Genomic DNA, 20,356 nt, shown 5'->3' with positions numbered 1-20,356 from the left:
AAGCTAGGTTAGTATGGGTGGATGGGGTGGATTAGGCTAAATGGAGGATTTAGGATAGTTTAGGGGCTATTAGATTTGAGGGTTTTTATTTATTAAAGTGATTTTAATAAATTTGGGATTTGGAATTAGATAGGAGAATATGATTAATTGACAAATAGTGGGTTATTTTATTTATCAATTAGGACTATAGATGATTAATTAAATTAATCAACTAGGGGATGGAAAAAGATTAAATAAATATGAATTTAATTAATGATGCTTTTAGAGATAGCTAAATAGGATTACCGAAGTGGTGTAATCAGATTTAAGTGTCTACACTCATATTCCCTAATCTAACTCAAAACCTAATCTAACTCAAATCTTAATCTAAATCAAGCCCTAATCTAATCATAACCCTAGAAATCAAACCCTAACCAAACCCTAATCTAACTTGAAAACTCTAATCTAAATCAAACCCTAATCTAATCATAACCCTAGAAATCAAATGCTAACCAAACCCTAATCTAACTTGAAAACCCTAATCTAAATGAAACCCCAATCAAACCCTAAAATCTAACTCAAACCCTAATCTAACCCCAACTCAAACTCAAGCCCTAATTTAACACTAACCCTGACTAAAGTTACCCTAATCTAACCCTAGAACCATAACAATAATCTAACCCTAACTTGAAAACTCTAGTTCCAGGTAGAATCTAACTCTAACCCTAATCTAACCCTTACTGAAACCCTAATCTAACCATAACTCTATAATTTAAACCCTAACCAAACTGTAATCTAACTCAAACCCTAATCTAAATCAAACCCTAATCATATACCCTAATCTAACTCAAACCTTAATCTAAATCAAACCCTAATCTAATCATAACCCTAGAAATCAAACCCTAACCAAACCCCTATCTAACTTGAAAATCCTAATCTAAATCAAACCCTAATCTAATCATAACCCTAGAAATCAAACCCTAATCCAAATCAAACCCTGATCAAACCTTAGAATCTAACTCAAACCCTAATCTAATCGTAACCCTATAAATCAAACCCTAACTAAACCCTAATATAAATCAAACCCTAATCATACCCTAATCTTTAACTCAAACCCTAATCTAAATCAAATTGTAATCAAATGCTAATCTAATCCTAACTAAAAACTCAAACCCTAATCTAACTCTAACCCTAACCAAACCTTAACCAAATCCTAGAACTCGAACCCTAGAATCTAATTGTAACTGAAAACTGAAATTCTAATCTAATCTCAACTAAAAACTCAAACACTAATCTAATTCAAACCCTAATTTGACTCAACCCCTAATCATGAACCCTAATCTAATCGTAACCCTAGAAATGAAACCCTAACCAAACCCTAATCCAACTCAAACCCTAATCTAAATCAAACCCTAAAATCTAACTCAAACCCTAATCTTTAACTCAAATCCTAATCTTTAACCTAAAATCTAACTCAAACCCTAATCTAAATGAAACCCTAATCAAACCCTAAAATCTAACTCAAACCCTAATCTTTAACTCAAAATCTAACTCAAACCCTAATCTAAATCATACCGTAATCAAACATTAATCTAATCCTAACTAAAAACTCAAACCCTAATCTAACTCAAACCCTAAGTCAAACCCTAATCTAATTCTAATTGAAAACTCAAACCTATTTCTAACTCTAACTCTCATGTATGATATATTGATGTGTTACAAATTAGATGATGTATGAAATTACATATCTTTTATATAAAAATTTATGCACTAGACTACATGTATATGTATATATGTGTATTTACAATATATATTAGCTCCATCATTGTAGATATGACTTCACATGATCAGCCTGCTCATCATCCTAAGGGTGATGAGGCTCCTATTGTAACTCCTCCTACCGTAGCTCTTGTTGCAGCTCCTGCTACAGTTCTTGTTGCAACTCCTATTGTGGTTCTTGCTACAGCTCCTGATGCAGTTCGTAGTGTTGCTCGTGGTGGCACTCATGGTGGGGCTCGTGTTACGACTCGTGGTGGGGCTCATATTATGGCTCATCATGGGCTAATGGTGGAGCTGCTCATGTTGTGGTTCTTGGTGCAGCTCCTACTGTGGCTCCTGGTGCAACTCCTATTGAAGGTCCTACTATGGCTCTTGGTGTGGCTCCTGTTGGAGGTCCTATTGTGCCACCTCCATGCATTGATGTCGATGCATTATTTGCATTTGTAGAGTAGGAAATGCAAAGATTATAGCAGTCTATATTGTCCTCCAATGATGGTTTATATAGAGATATATGTGTGACTATATGTAGGATTTTACAAGATCTCACTACTAGATTTAGATCTCATCATTCATTTACTCCTAATATATTAGCTGCCATATCTAGGGAGCTTAGAGCTGAGATTTTAGGAGATGCATCTTTTGATGACGTCAATAGGGTAGCCCCCAAAGATGTCATTAAACAAGATTTATTTCCATCCTATGAGGGTACACATGGCATGGTGAGAGATTATCGAGTGACACAGTGTAGAGATCCTGTTATTGCTAGTATGATCTATCTATGTTTTTTTAGCCGTACATGGTCATTATCCTAATAACAATCAGATACCTCTTTATTTTGCACAACAGTTGTACACCGAGTTCTACATGGGGCTCAATGTCAACTACTTAGACATTCCAGATTATTACAGACAAGGGTGTGGTTAGATCACAAATCATGACCAATATCATAATGCATAGTACCAGCCACCTTTAGATGTGAGACAGTTCATTGGATAGAGACTTCCACTAGTGACTCCAACACTAGCACCTATTGCAGATAGAGTTGTCATTACTTCCTAGAGGGGAGCAATTGATAGTATTGGACACATTGCATCTGTGGCTGCTAGTATCACATATGATTCTCTTTGTCGCTCTATTTGCACTCAACAGAGTTGTCTAGGTTGACCATCTTTAGAGGCATCCAATAGCACTTCAAGCACCTCTATTGATGATGATTATAGAGCTGTTGGACTACTAGTACCAGACAATGTTTGTGCTCTTTTAGGACATCACACACATATGGATTTAGCACTGAATTTTTTGGAGGATCTATTTCAAAGAATTAGTTATATTTCTGATACATAGGCAATACTGGTTCACTTAATGATGGATGCCATTAGACACCATTAGAGCCCCATAGTTCCATAGGCGCAAACCATACTAGTGACAATTTCCATACAATATAGCTCACAATATTCTACACTAGGCTCGCAATACTCTACAAATGACTTGGGCATACAAGTTGGAGATGTCAGGATCATAGCCGAGGGCCTCGATAATTTTGGTGACTAGTTACGAGGGTTATCTAAGATTGATACTAGTCCGAGCATGGGATTTTCATTGTACATGGACATGTTATTTTGACCCTACATTGATTCTACATCATTACCTAGCCAGTTACACACCACTTCACTCATCATTACTAGCAGTTGGAGATTGTGGCGCTGAGGGTAGTTTAGTAGGTGTTGGAGTTTTGGGAGATGATGTTGGTGTATTAGGATAGGATGTTGATAGTAGAGGTGCATCGATAGATGATACGATGGAGTCTGATGATCAACCTCCACCTCTTGAGACCTAGGTACGTATATATATAATATTTTAAAATTTAAAATTAAAAAATTATTTCAAATAGATATTTAAAAGTTATAATGAATCATGCAGGCACAGGTCACTGAGCACACATTGATTACATCTAGTGTTGGGTCAGGCCATGTACGTTAGAGAGAGGATTCTATTAAGACACCCAATAGTGCTCAGGTGCAAGTTTTAAATAGTTTGTAAAGTTATTTATGTTTCAAACTATATGCACTCGTATATATATATATGTTTAGATAGTTCTAATGTACATAAATATTTTCAAGGCTTGGTTGTTGTACCTTAGCCACAAGATGTACAAGAGACTCGATTAGAGGGTCATTCTGTTCATATGCATCTTGAGGGGTCTCTCCAGTTGTAGTAGATTTATATATATTTTGATGCATTTATATATTGGAGACTTTGTATATTCTAGAGACTTACATACATATATTTGTATTTCAATACCTTGATGACATGTACATTTCACTATTTATTTGACTATTTATTACTTCAATAGTTGGATGACATGTATATGACTTTTTATATTTTACTAATACATGTTTATTTGAGACTTACAATTTGTATATGTATGCATTTCAGTAGAGATATTAGATTAGATGTTTATTCTTGAGATGTACATGTATGTGTATATTTTTGTATTTTAGTAGAAAATTCTTCATGAATCAGATTATAGATTTTAAAATAAATTAACCCTTGAATGATTTAGATTACAAATTTAAAACATTATATTTATTTGTAATCATTATAAAATAATCAATTAGTAGGCCTAAAGATGTACATATTTGGTAAATCAATTAATAGGACTAAAGATACAAATGTGTTAGATCAATTAATAGGGCTAAAGATAAATATTTATATGTACAACCTTCATCCATGGTAATTAATATTATTAAAATGTATGTACATTTAAAAACACATTAATAAACTAATAAACTAAGAGTATGATCCTACAATAAATTAACATTAATATATAGCTTTTTAATAAACTAATGATAAATAAGAGTATGATTCTACAATTAAAAACACATAATGAGATGAAATTCAATAACCTGAAAAGAAGTTGATAAAAGAATTCTAACATATTAAATTATCTTTGATACACATCTATCTAATGATTGTGTAAGTTCAAACTAATTTGTATTGCCCATTTAGATCAAGTTATTATTATTCACTCATGGTAATTAATATTATTAAAATGTATACATTTAAAAATACATTAATAAACTAATAAACTAAGAGTACGATCCTACACTAAAATTACATTAATATATAGTTTTTTAATAAACTAATGATAAATAAGAGTATGATCTTACAATTAAAAACACATAATGAGATGAAATTCAATAGTTTGAAAAGAAGTTGATAAAGGAATTCTAACATATTAAATTATGTTTGATACACAACTATCTAATGATTGTGTAAATTCCAACTAATTTGTATTACCTATTTAGATCAAGTAGTTAATATTATTCACCCATGGTAATTAATATTATTAAAACGTATACATTTAAAAACACATTAATAAACTAATAAACTAAGAGTGTGACCCTACAATAAACTAACATTAATATATAGTTTTTTAATAAACTAATTTGATAACATAATCTTTAATTTAGGATGGTAATTAATATTATTAAAATGACACATTTATAAATTCCAATTATTCATTAGTAGGACTAAAGATACATATTTGTTTTATGTGGATAAAAATATGATAGTAGGTAAGCCAATATACTATTTTAATTATTTTTTATAAAATATAATATTCTTAATAACCTTCATCCATGGTAACTAATATTATTAAAATGTATACATTTAAAGGTCTTGAAATTTGATATATCAAGGCAAACAACTTTAAATCCAGTCAAATTATTATAAAATAAATCTTAAGAAGAAGTAATTTATCTAGTTAAGATTATATTATTGAATTAATATAACATTCATCCCTTCTAATTGTCTACATTTAAAGATCATGAAATTTGATATATCAAGGCAAATCGTTCTTTAAACTTTATTCGAATTATTATAAAATAAATCTCAAAGGTCAGTTCAACCATGATGTACACTTATAACATGTAATATCTTCTCGTGATCTTCACTGTCTAGTCTCCACTTGTGACGTGTGTGCTTAAATTTGATTGGACGTAGACAAAGCCTGGTAGCAACAACTAGGTGGCTATATTGTAAAACCTTGTTGTCAAGTTGATAATCAACAAAGTGTATTCCATGTTGGACTATTTCGTCTTGCTTCAAATATGTTCCTTGTATCACAACAAAACTTGCACCAAAAATTTAAATATTTTAAAATTTGATAGACATAAAGTGACCTAGATATATATAAACTCATATATTTACTTGCACATGTGTATGCATGATACCTATGGGGAACAACATTTCATCACTTTCTTCAGGATCATATAACTTTTTCCTCTTTGTAGTACATCACAATAAATAATAACTATCACCTTCATGATTTCTAAGCTCAACAATCACTGCAAAGACATCTCCTGCAGAACAAGTATACATACATGTGTATAGTATATATAAGACAATTCATTGATAATTAAATAAAAAATTGAGATTAATTGACAAGTTGAGATTAATTTTTATGATACTTACCCACTTTTATCAATCCAGAGATATGATTATAATCATCAGAAATCAATGGAATATCATCAAAAATTTCATTATTTTTATCAAATGTATTGGTAACATCAAGTGGTACCGAAATCCATGCACCTGTATATCCACGTGTTTGATTGATGCATTCTTGATAGTCTTTATCAATGCAACTGTTACAAAAACATGAGTATTCTCGTCTTCAATTTCTAGTTGTGATTATCTGTACTCATGACTGAATGTAAGGAATGTGTCTTTTCTATCCTCTTGCAACCATGCATGTTTTTTCTATTAACACTTGAAAGTTCATTACATTGAAAATATGGATTGTAAATTAAATTTAAACTTCAACGAATTAAAAGATAAAACTTAAAAAATAAAATTTCAAAACTTAATTGCATAAAATATAAACAAATGTACACATCCATTGCTGTTATCTCCCAAAAGACTCTATACGGTACCTGTCGACTCATTGTTGATGATGTCCTGACCTCATCTGATGCAAAATGTGTCTTACACCATTCAACAACATCATGTGCATCATTTATATGAAATCTCTAATAATTCATTTGATACTTGTGTAGAGCACATTTGATGCAAGCTCCAACACCATCATATTCACCTTTTCCATGCCCACTCTCGAAGGAATTCAATATGTGTTTTATATTCTCATTGCAACGATATCTACATAATGCATAAAATGGTCTAGATGATTTGAACTATGTGGCACATCTATCAGACCAAACACAATGTTTATCAACATTTATGTCTTTTTCTTTCAAATAAGAAAATAACATATTGAAGCAATGTTCTACATAGTGAATGTCATGTTCTTTATCATCACTTATATAAAAGTGATATTCCTTTTTAATGACCCATTCTTCAACTGTACTCTGAACACCATCCAAATCTAATTGTGCATGTCTATAACAAACATGTACCATAATAGTGACCTGCATAGAAAATAAAATAAAATGATTGAATTTCTTTCTGATGAACAAAGGAATAGTTCTATGCAAAATTAATGACTGATACAATCATTCCAAGCGGGAAATTATCTCTCAAAATTTGAAACTTTTGTGCTTGCCACTTTACAAACAATACATGACGAATATAAGGTTTAATCAAATTCTTAAATCTGTCCATAAATGTTACAACAGGTAATTCTTCTTCAACATATTCCAACCTTTTTGTCTCTTTCCCCAATGTTGTTTCATTCTTCACATACTTATAACTTTTACAATTCAATTTTTTTGTTACATCAATATTTTTAATTTCCAAAGAAAATAGAGCCAATTCACCACATGTTTCACATAATCCTTTGATGCAATTTATTTGACTAGCTGGATCATCTATTTTGTCACATAGAATGGATGATATAAACTCACTTCTCTTACTACGAGGAGAAGCATGAAAACCATATGTGTCTTCTACAAACTTTCGAAATACCTAATAGTGGAGATCAAACTCAATATGATGACAACAATAACATGTTTCAAACACTTTGTTTGACCTCACAAAGTATGGCTTCAATTTTTCAAACAACATTTGCCCAATTTTTACATTAGGATGTTCACTACAAAACAACACATATAACTCATACTGTGTTGTGTCCAACCAATGCTTTGTATGATGTTCATATTGACTAGATGCAATCCTATGCCTGATAACATCTCTACTATTTGATGAAGGACGAGCGTTATCAATCCAAAATGATATGACTAATTTTTTTAATTCCTCATCAATCCTATCAAAACGAGGTGCTCTACACATGATTGTCCAATTGCCTTCCATAGTACTATCATCTAAAATTAATCTTCTCTTAACATATTATCTCATTGTTTTCCTACTAAAACCCATTTCAAACGAAATTGAAGATATTTGTCTATTTTGGGTCATATTCTTATTTACAACATACATCAACATCACTTCTTTTGCTATGGACTTATCTTTAGTTCGAGACTGTTTTCCTATGTTTCGCAAACCTTGTTTAACATTTTCAATTGCATCAGTTTGCATGTTAGAAAATCTTCTCTTCTTTGATGTTGTGTCTACACCTAAAAATTTCAATGCCACTTGTAACTTCTTTTATGTAAGCAAAAGTGAAAGCAATCGAGTTTGTTCAAGTGTTTCAATGTTATCAAATTTAGTCATTATTTCTCTGACCTTCTTATTCATTGACCTTTTCTTAGACAAACTTAAGGGTTCAACAGTAGCTGCAAGTGTTCTCAATTTATCCACATCCATTCTAAGTAAATGATCTAAATTTTTATGAGAAATTCCATTCTTTATAGATTGGATAATATTTATGAGTTCATCCATACCAGTGCCTGCACCTAATCCTGACCCTTCTCTGACTTCTGTTACTAGAATTTCTACAGGGAGTGATTCTGACCCTTCTCTGACTTCTGTTATTTGAACCTCTATAGGGAGTGATCTTGAACCTTCTTCAACATTCATTGTTTGAGATTCCGTAGGTAGTGTTCCTGACCCTTCTCCCATCTGCACTTCTTCTACTTTTGTTGAGCCTCCTTCAACATTTCCTTCACCTTGTTGATTGTCTGCAACAAATTTATAAATAAATCAAAGTAGATGAAAAATGAGATTGATACATAATTAAATTCAAGATATTAAAAATAAATTATATATATATATATACCTTGTTTAATTCAATGATAACATGTCACAGTCTTTTGAAGATTTCTTTTTCTGCTTCATGAGATCTCTTCCTTGCATATTTGTTTTTCCTTCCTTTCTTGTTTCCCATCAAAAAATTATAAAAAATAAAAAACTTGTCCTTACCTTAATAAATTCATAGTAGCTTTATAAATTTTTTGGAGTAACTTTAAAACATTCGTCTCACTATCAACTTTAAAACAGGTGATGTCATTTTTTTGCTTTTTTTTGTCATCATTGTAGGTGATGTCATGCTTTTTCCTTTTTTTTTAATGTTCGCCTGAACACAAATTATTTTACATATTCGCGAGAACATGTCAAATCAAAATTTTTGCTGCTATATTATTTTCGTTCGCATGTTCGCGCGAACACACGTTCGCATGTTCGCGCGAACATGCCAATTTACAAATTTTTGGTGTTGTTTTCTTAAAAAAATGAGATTGGCTCTTTTGACCCCCAAAATTGAGATTGAATGATCTCCTACTGTAAAATAAAAAATGCTAATTTGTGCTATTCAGAGCAAGCTTTCCAACGACTATAATTGTAATACATATTATATTTATTAAGACTTTCAAATATGAGTTTAACTCATTATAGGTTCATTAACGATTGAACATCAACCGACTTTGACACTTCAAAAAAAATTGTAAATTAGGTCAAATTATTTTTGAAAAATATCTAGGAAATAGGTTGTTGAGATAGCTTTCTACTAAAAAAAAAAGATTTATGATAAATTGAGTTCAAGTTATCTGTGTCAAACGAAGCGTATATCTAAATTACAATTGATGTAACTTCATAAACTATACAATATTCAACCAAATTGAATCAAACCAAATGCATCCTCTAGATATTGATGTTACAAATCCAACACCAAAAGAATTACCTCATTATCGTTTATAAAAAAAAGGTTATGTGTGTCAAACAGACTGTCACTCTTTAAAAATATTGATTTTTCATATGTACCACTTTTCGGAGGAGAAGAAAAATTTGACTTAAGTAATTTAATTTTTTTAATAAAAAAAATGGTTACAAAGTGGGAACAGAGTACTAGAAATCACTAGTTTACTTCATCTTGAAATTATTCGTAGTTTTAGAGATATAGTCACTTGAATGTGAGGCTTGTTTCAAAAATATTGATTTTAGTGTCAAAATTGGTCAAAAAGTGGAACCCATTACTGTGGGATCACCCATGTTCAAGAGGAGGAGGATGTTGTGAATTGGGTTATGGATGTGAAAGATATGAGCAATAATGTACAAGTTAATCAATTGGAACAAGTTGTTTCCCAATAATAATAGGAAGGGTTTACCCTTTAACAGATGGAATGCTAGGACAATCATGGTGGCACATATTTAAATGATGCCATAAGGACTTGAGCATTAGAATAGAGAAAGAGTTGAACATATACATAGCTATTATGGCATGTCATACATTTTTTGCCTATTTCTATGAAAACCTCAAAATTGTCTATAACCTCAACTACTACATGTTTAGCAAAATATAAAACTACAATGGAACAAGAGTGCAAGTTAGATGCAACTATGAAATAAGAACTCGATAGCATGCATGGAAGAAAAAAAATTCCCCAGCTAATATCAAAAAGCAGGGAATGGATCATTGTTATTGCATGCATGACTGTTGCTAGTTTAAGCATACTTTGTTTTTACTTGTTCAAAGTAAAGAAACACATTAAAATTGCATAGTTAATTGTGAGCCAAGGGAATTCATGTCAATGCATGAACATGTTTGGATGGTTAAAGAGTTATTTTTGAATTTTTTGGACTACTTTGAAAAAAACATCCTCATTCATGTCTCTCCCTCGAATATGTTGTGTGGAAAATGATTGACAAAATAAGGCAGTTGAATATAGATTTACTCACACTTCCCACACATACCAGCCATAAGTGTCAACTATTGGATGCAAGTATTTTTCCACCTTTTAAGACATACTTCAAACAAGATGGAAATTTGTGGTTGGCGAAGAACCCCCAAATGAATACTGAACATGAAGAGTTGACAATGTTGGCCAACAAAGCATTCAAATTGGCATTGACCCCGAGAAATATAATGAGTGAGTTTTGTAAGACAAGCATATGGCCATTCAAAAGAGAAGCCTTAGTAGATGATACAAGGTGAAGTGGGGGATTTATTATTGATGAGGATATAAGACATGGAATAATTGGGCCTCAGCTTGAACCCATCAATATGGACAATAGGATCAATTGGTGTTGTAGATATTGATGATATGCAAGGTAAGGAGGAGGCAATCAAAGTTCAAGCATTTTTGTGATTTAGAGGATACAATAAAGATACAATCATCAATTTTATGAAAAACTACACACAAGCTTGTGAAAGGATAGGAAGCAATGCAATAAAAAATGAGTATTCAACAAACCATGACCCTCTAAGATACCATGACCAGTGGAACAAACCATGATGTTGGTTTGAGCTTGCCAACACAAGCTTGTCAACCAAATTAGCTACAAGAGGTTTTCGTAAGCATTGGTCAACTAATCAACTACGTAGATGCAGGCATTTCCCTATCAATACCCTCCCTGCAAAATATTGATCCAAGTGACATTATCGACTAGTCTACAAATGAAGATAGTTGACAATTTAAAAGTAAGTCATGTGATGATACCCAACATCAAAGAAACCATGATGAGGATGTTGATTTTGTGCCATGCATACCTATTGACACTTAACAACCTATTGGTGCATCCAATAGATTCCTTGTAATACTTATACAAATGATGCATGCTTTTGCACATGAGGCACATTATGGTATGCTTTGATTAAGAAAGAACCCATAGATTCGTACATCTAATGACTACATTAAACAACTATAGCAACAAGAACAAATTAAGAAGTAGTTTGAGGAGAATGCAATATGCAAGGAGAAGACGAGGGAGAGGAAAGTTGAAAGAGAGGCGAATGCTACAAAAACATAAATTTTGGAGAAGAAAGACAACAACAAATGATCATAGATGATGTAGAGAAAGAAAGAAGAGTTGGAGAAAAGGCACATGTAAAGGATGAGAGGAGAGAAAGAGAAGAGAACCCAAATGCTCTTAAAAGATGTAGAGGTAGCAATGGAGTTGCACCTTCCATATCTACAACCATTACATTAAGTGCATGTATCGAATACATTGTAATTCTAGCAGCCTTAGGGACAATGAGTAGCCCCATCACACCTCTTCCTTCTCAACATCCTCCACTTCTCGATATGTTCAATATTTTTGTCCCTAGAATAACTAACCTTAATGTGCAACAGGTGTCTAAGAACCCTCATCACAGTTGGCAATTAGAGTTCACCTAAACTCAAGCTAGCTCAGTAGCTTAGTTGATTCAATACACTCCTACTTTACAAACATCTCCTAGTAGTAGAGGGGAGAGTAGTGGAATTTGCTGCCAAAAGTCCTCTTCCATTTCTCAATTTTATGAACAATTGTAGATATATTTATATTCATTCAATATTATTAATAAGCATTTATTATTTTATAACAATTTTTCTTTCAATATTTTGTTTTTGGAAAAGTAATACATAATATAATTAAACCACCAATATTTTATTATTTCGTGTAGACTTAGAAAAAGTGAACTTCTTTAAATCAGTAAATTCGAAAATAAATTAATTTTAGAAATTTTAAACAAACAATATTCAATTCTCATTTAGTTTTTGAGGAGTACAGATATTTTATGATTCCGCGTGTCAGCGTTTCTTCAATGTATGGTACGTTCTAAAGCAGCAACCTGCAGTCGAAGTACTTATTTTTACTGAGGGTATTTGTCTTTAATTGTGGGTACTACGGAGTCCCAAACACCTTTATCGTACATCAGCTGAAGTATCCGAACAGCATGCGAAAATGCATGAGGATGTTGAAAAAGTAGGTGCACGTTTTTTATGTTTATATTAGGTAGAGCACCTTCTGTTAAATATTAAACGCTCTATGGAATCACAGGAAGATTTGGAAGCGTAGCTTCAGAGGACGTGAAAAATGGTTGTTTTGACACTGGAAATACACTATAGCGAGTGCCAATCTCTTTCAGTTCATTTTTCCTATATATACATGTAGAAATAGGTAATGGCTGTGTTGATTTTTAACCCACTTTATATAATCTCAACCTTCGTTTTTATGATGCATTAATCTTCCTTGATAAGTCTGGTTTCTAGGGTTTTCATTTCTTCATCTAAACTACAAATTGTATTGGACCAACAGCCACATGCCCAAATGGTTGGAATCATCTCCATTAACACATTCACAATTAGAGCATTTGCCCTTTACCACGTTTGGATCATGTGGTTGCTGCCCGAAGCCAAAACTTGAAGTACTGCAAGATGTAGTTCCGATTTGTTTGGTTTTGTATTGTTTTAATGCAGTGATGGAATGCCGCATTTGGATTTGTGATTTGTTTATTGCTGAACGTTAAATGTACAATAGATCACATTATAGATTTAGGAGCCATGCCTTGTGCCTGTAGAATGGTTCATTCTAAAGTTCAACATAATGTTGTCATTGCATTCTGTAAAATATACAACAAATCGTTTGCATAAGTCAAATTTTAGGGTTTTCTTCTGAACACGAGATTCAATATGTTAAATTTTCTAGTTAAAAAAAAGTTGCTGTAGCTCAAATTTGCTTGCCTGATACAATCGATTGCAATAGCTTTTTCAGAGAGGTTCGCACATGCGCGGTTCCTGAACTGCAGTACGGATGGCTGAGGTGAGTTCGCCGCTCATCTAGATAATGGTTTTTTAATAATAGTTTTTATTTATTTTTGTTTTATTCTCTATTCATTGACAAAGAGAATTTATGTATTCATAATCCATAGAGGCTATAAATTAGATCTTTAAGGTAATCATATTGTGTAAAATTATTCTATTATATAACATTTTTGAGAAATTTTATTATTGGTCTTCTTTAATTTGAAAGTTTGAATAATAGGAGAAATGGAAGAGTAGGGGAGAGGATCCAGAATAAGTACATGAACGCTCTTCAGCAGTTGTGATAGGAGTTGTTGACGTATACCTACACCTACATTTTTGACTTAATGTCCAATATTTGTGACAACATTGTACCAATACTTGTGACTATAAAGCTGTTAGTACAATGATGACTACCCAAAATTGAATAAAATATACCTTTAGCTATAAAAACTAATTAATGATGTGATGCCACATCAACTATCAACTGTGCAAGTATGGACCATTGGTCTCACTTTTTATTTGGGTATTTCCACGTAGGATTTTTAGTACCGGGTCCTCTCCCCAAGTGACTATAACTAATTAATAACGACTTACTTAAATTACCATAAATCACTAGTACTTGTGGGTAAATGTTATAGTAGTCATTAACAAATCTCTACTAGTGGTGCACAAATGGACCAATCATGAATTAAAAAGGTTTAAAAGGTTGAAAAAATGATCAACTATTATTATATAAATTATCCACTAGTGATTTTATTGAATAAAAAAGAATGAGTCGTTCTTGAACTAATAGGTCCCATTCCCCTAGTATTTTTTTTAACAAATATTTAAAATATATTATTAGACACCTAAAATCAAATTCATTTATGAAATATGCACCATGCTAAAGCTTTTTTTGTAGTTCATTTAAAGTGCATTATGGAAATTTGTCTAACCAACTTTAGGTAAAAAAATTCTTCCCTTAGAATGGTATAGGGTTTGAAACTAATTTCAGTGATTTTTTGTGGGGGTTTTGAACGATTTTTTAAACAATAGGAGAAAGAAGAGTAGTGGCTACAACTAACTTCATGTGTGTAATTGAGGTAGCAATACCTAATAATCAATAACCACTCACTCTAATCACTAGTACTTGGATAAATGTCATAGTAGTTGTTAACAAATCTCCATGAGTTGTGCACAAATGGGCCAATCATAAATAAAGTAAGTTAAAATAGCTACAAAAATGATTTAAACCAAGAAATCATCGAGGACTCAAGTGGGAAAAATGACAATTTACTACTTTACAAATTCTTACATAGATGGTGGTGGAGGAAGATAACATTGTGTTCCAAAGGATTATCCCTAATGGCATATATTACATTTTGAGGAAGATACCATTGTGTTGCCTACCATTGGATGTTGAACTTGATATGATATGGTCTGACAATCTTAGGAAGTGGTATGACATGTAAATCTTGATTTTTCATAAAAGGAAAAAAGATTGAGCTGAGATCATGGCACAATATGAACTTTTTAAAATTATGGAAAAATTAGCTCTAAATCTCCTACTTATCATTAGCTTTAAAGATACACTAAGTGTACTAGAAACAAAAGAATGGTGGGGATTGACATTGGGATTGGAAAGATGTAACTTATTGCACATGTAAAATCAAACCTTACATTCTCCAGTAAAATCAAACCTTACATTCTCCAATTGTTCATCGAAAAGGAAGTATGCCTACTTTGTCAAAGGCCACCTCAATCATATTGAAATATTCACACAACTCAAGTTGCAGGTAGCAACTGGCAATGAATCAACAACCCAACACTACAACTGGGATCTTTCAATAACATCATTGAAAGAGTAAACATTAATGATTCCAAAGAATAATTGTGAACTAACACTAGAACCCAAAGTACTCTCTACTTTCTTCGTGGAATTAGATCCATGATCAACAATAGAAGAATACCATTAAGGAGAAATGATTGTAGCAAGTCCTCTTCCAACTTCATGTTGAAAAGCAAAAACAAGTCCTTCAAACCCCTTATCTTCCAACTTCATGCTGAGAGGTATAAACAAGGCTTTTAACATAAAAATATATTGAAAAATTAAAAGTTTATTAGTTTATACTATTCCAAAATGCAACTCTTTTTAAATAGATTGCTGAAGTATCCACATTCAGTGGGTTGGGAAACTTAAGCCAAGGCCCAGTCGACCAAGGAGCTGAATTTCTCGGCGGAATGATGCGATTCTGAATCACTGGCTTCAAATCCTTTTTGCCCTTATTTACATGTTAGGGTTGCTCAACTTCTCTACAAAAAGAAAATTATTGATCATCATATTCCTAGAGAAGCTTAGATAAGGACCAAACTTCACTGGTTTAAGGTGGGCGATCGAGCTTAAAGAGTTCTTTTCTTGCTTTTAGAGTTTGTCATTCATCCAAATACTTGAAAAAAGGCTAGTAGTTCTCTCTGAACTATCGAAACTCTTAAGTTTTTTGTTAAGAATTATGAGGTGTTCACTGCATAGGGGACTCCTGCCATAAATCAAGCCTTTAAGGACTGTTTTGGGGTTGTTCCTTATTGGCTCTTAGATTCTCAGAAGGTTTTTTTGACCAACTGAAGCCATTTCTTCCATGGCAGATGACAGTTTTTGGGTGGGTGTGACGGTTTTCCATGTGAATTCTGCAAAGCCTTGTAGCCTTCAATCTTTAGATCAACTCATCAACAAAGGGTACATTAAGCATGTGTAATTCATCATCTGTATTTCTATTGTTTTGTTGGGTGAGCTTGTCAACTGTAGTTTTATCATTTTATTAAATCCGGCCGTAGGAGGCAACTCTTATGTTCTCACTATTTCTCAAGCCTTTGTTTTCCTTCAAATAGAACTAAAACCTGCAAGCGCCTCAAACCAGTTTTCTAAGGGCTTGTTTGGTTGCAAGCGTAAGAATTGAGAATTAGAATAGAAAATTTGAATGAGAATGGAGAATGAAGAATAGGAATGGAAAAATGCAATCCAATCTTGTTTATCCCTTATTTGGTTATGCAAGCTTAAATTGGAATAGGGTTAACTTGCAATCGGTGCCATTTGAAAATATTTCTGAAGATGCAATCGGCGCCATTGGAAAATCGCTGAAATATTTGAAAATATTGAAAACAAAGTTCCAGCGCTCACCCCAGGTCAAAGCGGATTTGAAAATTTAATCAAATTTGAGAAAGTTAAAATGAATGCAAGAATAGCAATTCCAATTACAGGTATTTTTTGGAATGGACAAAAGCTCATTTTGGGGCTAAAATGAGAATACGTATTCTTATTCCCTATTCCTATTCCACGCACCAAACAAAGAATACAGATCATATTCTAATTTCCTATTCCTATTCCGGTTGTATTCCAGCAACCAAACGGACCCTAATTGATCTTAACATCTTCAGTAATTACATTTACATTTGTTGAAGTCAGCGAAACAAAAAGTCTAATACCAATTCAAGGTCGGACGGCTTAAACATCACACATTAAGTTTCATTCTAACACTAAAAGTGTTAAATAGTCAAAATTGACTTATTTTTTCGAAACTTAATTTTTTTCTTAGTGTGTGATGTTTAAGAGTGGCTATAAATTACATGCCTGCAGTATCACTTCAAATTTTGCATACATGTGCATCAGGACATTTTATTTAGTAAAATCAAGTTTTTTAAAGAAAATAACTCAAATTGCCTTTCCCCGTTTACATGGAGGGAAAAAAATAAAAAATAAAAAACATGGTGGAATTCTTGTCCTCCTCACCTGATTAATGGGTCATATTAGAACTCTGATGTTATGCAAGATCTATAGGACCACCACTGGAGCTGTGCGTCTGAGCAGAGACCTTAGCTATATTTCCTTCGTGTACGATCCAGTCTGAAGTCGAACCTGGTCCAAACATGTTTCTTAAGTTTGAATCTTGATAAATGATAATATTATCATCATTTTTATCTATTATATTCAACCAATTGAAAAACAAGCAGTCTGGGCTACTCCATTTGCTTAAAATGTCAGGAAGCTTTGCTCAACATTACAATTTTGTGCTTTCTGTTGCTTATAGCAAACGTTTTTCAAATCTGCAGTACTGTTCGACATTTTCCAAAGCTCCCATTTTGGCATGTTTAAAGCTGCGATATTTTCAGTGAATGTCCCTGTTAATTGGATTTGCTTTAAAGGCTGTAATGCCTTCTCTAAGAGCCCTTTTGCGCGTTTGGTTGATGTTGTTGATGGCGAAAGCCAAAACTTGAACTTCGGAATGTAAGTCTGATTTATTCTCTTTTTTTTTTGAATGGAACGCTGCATTTGGATTTGTGATTTGTTGATTGCTTAACGCACAGTCCGCATTATAAACTTTTAACTTTTTCTAAGTAAAATAAAATAATTAATTAAATTAATAATGATAATTAATATAAAACTATTTAACATGACCTATTTTAATATTTTCTATATTTACATTAGTTTTTTTTAACAATTTTAACACTTTTCATATTAATATTTCTGAGAGCATAATTATGGATATTAAGAGTTGAAAAAGAAGTTATTAATTGATGATCAAGTTTGAAGGTATTATACGTAACAAGTGCTAACAATGGTTCTAGTTAGGTAAGTTTAATTATTTCAATTAAATTTGTTGATGGAGGAATTTTTTTAACATGATTTGTCTAATTAGGTTCATTATTTTAACACAATAATTGAGCAACTATAATAAAATAATAAATTTCTAATTATAAAAACTTATTATTATTTTCTTAAATAACATTATCTCCTTAACTATTTAACTATTATGTAAGAACAAATGAATAATGATTCATATGAACTTGATTATTAAAATATAAAAATTACTTTACATGTGTAAATTAAGTGCTATCCCTAATATTTCTTGATTATATATTCTTTCACATATTAATGTAATATTAAATAATTGAAGCCACTTTACGTGTGCAAGTTAAGTGTTATCCTAAATTTATAGGTTGTTAGCTTGTGTAAGAAAAAGTGTTAAAATTTATATTTGGGTCAAACCATCAAGAATAAAAATATTAATAAAATAATATTAAATATGAGCACAAATTGTTAAAATAAAAAATTTAACTATTACTTTAAAAAAGAGGGTGAGTGGGCATTGTTTAATATGAGAATCTCAAAAGATTGCTTTTGCTACATAGTTGATCTTATTCTTCTATATCATTAATCTTTTTTGCTACAATGTAGTTGATCTTATTCTTCTATATCATTTTTTTTTTTTATGTAAATGTTTTTTATGATAAATTATTTTTTAGATTTCTTTTAATAATCAATTACAAAATGTGTGAAAGAGTACTTAGCCTTCATAGTGCGTTCAAACCCTTCTCGTTGATCAAACACCATATCCGCTCTCTGAAAGACTCAAAAGACACCCTTTTGCAATCTGGAGTCTACAAGATTGAATGTTCATGTGGTGTTCCCTATATAGGGGAAACGGGGCGCGCTATCAAAACTCGATTAAAGGAGCATGGGGCTGACATACAACACGATCGAGTTGCCAAATCAGCCCTAGCTGAGCACTCCTCAGCCACCAAACACCACATTTGCCTAGAGAAGACACAAGTCTTATGTCAGGAAGACAATTTCTTTAGGCGAAAAATCAAAGAGGCCATTGCCATTGGCAACCACCCGCGGAATCTTAATCGTGATGAAGGGTTATTTCTTAGCCATTCATGGCAACCCCTGTTATCATCCATCAGAAACTTTTCTTGCCACACCTAATGCTCTCTCTCTCTCTCTCTCTCTCTCTCTCTCTCGCTTTCTCTCTCTCTCTCGCTCATCATCCTCCGCTCTACCTCTCCTGCTCCCCCCCCCCCAATTATTTATTTATTTATTTATTTATTTTATTTTATTTTTCGTTCCAGTTTTCACTTAGTTTTATTCTTCTAGTTTTATTTTATCTTTTGCTTTTCTTATTTCCAGCTTCGTAATTATTTATTTTTATTATTTTATTTGTATTTATTTATTTATTTATTTCTAAATTGATATTATCTTTTTATTTATCTTACTATTATGGTTATTATTATTATTATTGTTATAATTTATTTATTATTATTATTGTATAAATTTTCTTTAGTTATTTTTTCATGTATTAATTATTTTCATTATCGTTTCTTTTTATTTCTTTTTATTTTCGTGTGTGTGTGTGGGTCAATTTTGTCCCTTGGTGTTTACGCTGTGTCTGTGTCAAACACAAGCACTCTCAAGCGCTCTGGTGTTGTATCCTTGCCATTTTTGTCTCATAGTCCCCTTTCTAGTGTCGTTCTAGTCTATTACCATTATTTCCTTTATTATAACATAGTAATGATTACGAGTATATAATAGTGATTATTACCATATAATAATGACCATTATTATATAATAATAATTTCTATTATATTACTTGGTCATTATTCATTTAGAATTTTGTTGGCATTTCTTTAGGTTGTTCATATTTATAATTGTTTTATGTATTAATTAACATCATGCATATTTGTACATTTTCATCTATTGTTGCGTTTTTATTTTGTTTCCAGCCTTCATATTCACCCTTCTGGTCACCCTCTTTTGTTTTATGTTTTCCCTCACTTTGGTTTTTAATAGTAGATCTGTCATTATTTCTGGTGGTTGTTTTCTCTCCTGTGGTTGGATGTATTTTTATCTTTTTTTGGGTCCCCTTCCCTCCTTGTCCCTATTGTTGAACCTCAAACTTGTCTTGATTGTGGTGCACCTACCCCTC

The 20,356-nt window shown here is 32.1% G+C and overlaps 1 long non-coding RNA gene across 7 annotated transcripts in view; it reads left to right on the top strand.

Moving 5' to 3' along the window:
• The first annotated feature begins 12,618 nt into the window (after positions 1-12,618).
• LOC149537044 (uncharacterized) overlaps positions 12,619-20,356 on the top strand; it is an 88,791-nt gene continuing 81,053 nt past the window's right edge. The window contains exons 1-3 of one of the 7 annotated variants that reach the window (XR_016357938.1): positions 12,619-12,795; positions 12,871-12,990; positions 13,585-13,632. This is a non-coding gene — a long non-coding RNA (uncharacterized LOC149537044). The other 6 variants (XR_016357932.1, XR_016357936.1, XR_016357935.1 and 3 more) reach the window with 6 other exon arrangements.

The sequence above is a fragment of the Cupressus sempervirens genome, chromosome 10, assembly GCF_028749045.1.
Source record: "Cupressus sempervirens isolate cs-2001-9-10 chromosome 10, ASM2874904v1, whole genome shotgun sequence".
Lineage (NCBI taxonomy): Eukaryota > Viridiplantae > Streptophyta > Pinopsida > Cupressales > Cupressaceae > Cupressus > Cupressus sempervirens.
This window is presented reverse-complemented; position numbering and strand designations above follow the sequence as displayed.